Here is a 2,419-nt window from a genome sequence, read left to right as displayed (position 1 = left end):
TCTTTCTCTCTCTCTCTCTCTCTCCTTCTTTCTTTCTGTTATAAATACACAAACTTAACACTTACATATTTTAAAAGCTTGTAACATCTGACCCCATTCGTACACAGCTGTTTCTGTTTGCCTTTCGTCTGCCTTCTGTCCTCTCTGTGTTTATGCTTAGAGATACATCGGGACTGATGTTCCTCGAACATTGATGTGGGTTATTCCTGGCGGGGAGGGCGCGGAATTCTGGGGCTGATGTATCACTTTCTATCTGTAGGTTTCCGTGCTGTTTGAATTTTTACAATAAGCATGTACCATTTGGACAAAAATCTCAAAACCATGACATAAAAACAAGAGCAGTTCAAGTGAGTATGGCCCGCAGTGAACCCCAGGACAGAGGGGCAGGTGTCCCGGCTCAGTGTCGCTCTGAGGACAGGCTTGGAGAGGATCCAGTGTTCCATGGATTCTCTTACTCAGCCTTCTGAGGTCCGTGAAGTAGGTAAAATGTCCATTTTACGGAGGAGAAAGCTGAGGCCGGAGCGGAAAGCAAAGGGAGGGGTCAGCGGGCAGAGCACGAGGCCCGGGGCAGACGGGAAGCCACCCAGGGCGCCGGGCCTGGGCCTCCCAGGGCGGGAGCTGAGCAGAGCCCCGAGGGAGCGTGTCCCGGGGGAGTGAGGAAGGGCTTTGTGAACACAGCAGTGGCTGACCCCGGAGATGGAGCGCAGTGGCAAGGAGGCTGGACAGGGGAGGGGACCATGACCGGTGCCACTGCACAGTCTCAAGCCCAGGGACCAGCCCCAGTGGCAGTGGGCAGTGCCTGCTTTAGGCTGCAGGTCCTCCGTGGAGGTCCCCAGGCCCAAGAGAGGAGGGCACAGAAGACTGAAGCTGCACGCGGCTGAGACTCACTCTCCCGGGGTCATGTTCTCAGAGGCCACACAGTGCCCTTTGGCCTCCCACGGTCATTAAGTCATTAATTACATAGCGAGTGGCAATGAAGTGGCTTTAGTCTCCTCACCCTCCCCAGGGCCCGGGCCTGGGGACCCACGACAGGAGCCAGCAGCCTCGTTCAGGTTGGGCTTTGCCAGCCAAGCTGGTCAGCGTACGGAGAGCAGAACCGTCACCGCCCAGGGGTCCTGGCCTCCTAGTCCAGCCCCGTGACTCACCTTGGGCAGCCTGTCTCCATCGCTCGTCCCTAACCCCCCCATGGCGGGCGTTCCGGCACCCCAGCCTCCTCCGGGACCCTGGGACCCCTCCTGGCTCGCAGGAGGGTACGACCCGTGCAGCCGCCAGATTTCATCCAAGCCATGGCTCTGCCGCTCACCAGCCGTGAGACCCCCACTGAGTCCACCTCTCAGGCCTCGGTTTCCGCAGACGTAATGTGGGGACAGCATCACCTACCCCACACACCTGTTGTGAGGATTCACGGGCCTGGCAAGGACGAGCCCAGAGTGGGGGCTGCCGGCACACGGGAGTCAGAGCCCCACTGCCGAGCAGCGTCCAGACTCGGGCCTCAGCCGTCACCACGCTGGAACGGACAGGCATCGGCCCCCAGCTCCCCCGCCCTGGACCCCGCAGGCCAGGTGGACACGGTGCCAGGGACGAGGGGAACTGGGAGCTGTGGGCGGAGCTCGGGGACGGGGCGACAGGACAAAGCCTGGGCCCTAGGAGCTCGGTGGGCTGTCCCAAGCCCAGGGGGCCCACACCTGGGCCCCAGAGGCCCCCTCTCCCAGGCAGGGTGCAAGGAAGGCAAGCCAGCCCGGGAAAGGCTTTCTGCGGAAAACTGGCCCCTGGTGCCAGGGCCGGCGGGTGGTCACGACCACGGGCGCTTCCTCAGCCACGGTCTGCAGGGAGGGACGGGTGGCGGGGGGTGCTGAACCTCGGTGTGTGCACATTTACCAAAACTCACCAGAAGGTGCACGAGAGGCCTCTGCCTGTCACTGTGACACGCCTCAGGGGCTGCAAATACCACGGGGGAGAAAGACTCAGAAGGTGGGAGGTCGTGAGCTGAGCAGGGAAGACTGGGTGTCCTGGAGCCGGGCGACGCCCCTTGTGGGAGGGCCTGACAGGGACGGGAAGATCCCTACCCGGGAGCCCAGGCCAGACATGGCCCCCTGCCTGTGACAGGCCACCAGGATCTGCCCTGCGCGGGCCTCGCTCCCCGCCCTGCCCCGGCCGGTCCAGGCTCACTCACCCGGCCGCCCTCCCTGGCTCCCTTTCTGGTCCTCGGCCCCACCCTCGGGGCCTGGCTGAGAGGCTGGGAAAATCAGCGGGTTTGTCCACTTACAGCTTCACTGCCCTGCGCTTCACTGGCCGGTCTCTCCTCCAGAGGTCCCCTGCCCAGCGGGGACATTGGGGTGGTCAGGGGGTACTCGTGGGGGGTCTCTGGAGTGGCCCCCAGGCTCTGGGCTGCCCTGGACAGCAGGGCGTGAGCTGCCTG

The 2,419-nt window shown here is 62.8% G+C and overlaps 1 protein-coding gene across 1 annotated transcript in view; it reads right to left on the bottom strand.

The window, feature by feature from the left end:
• The window catches only part of PKP1 (plakophilin 1), a 47,444-nt gene extending 45,025 nt beyond the window's left edge, over positions 1–2,419 (bottom strand). The window contains exon 1 of the mRNA XM_039883566.1: positions 2,267–2,419. The gene's annotated coding sequence lies outside the window, so the exon portion shown is untranslated. The remainder of the gene's footprint in view (positions 1–2,266) is intronic.

Source organism: Pteropus medius, unplaced genomic scaffold, assembly GCF_902729225.1.
Source record: "Pteropus medius unplaced genomic scaffold, Ma_sr-lr_union100, whole genome shotgun sequence".
Lineage (NCBI taxonomy): Eukaryota > Metazoa > Chordata > Mammalia > Chiroptera > Pteropodidae > Pteropus > Pteropus medius.
This window is presented reverse-complemented; position numbering and strand designations above follow the sequence as displayed.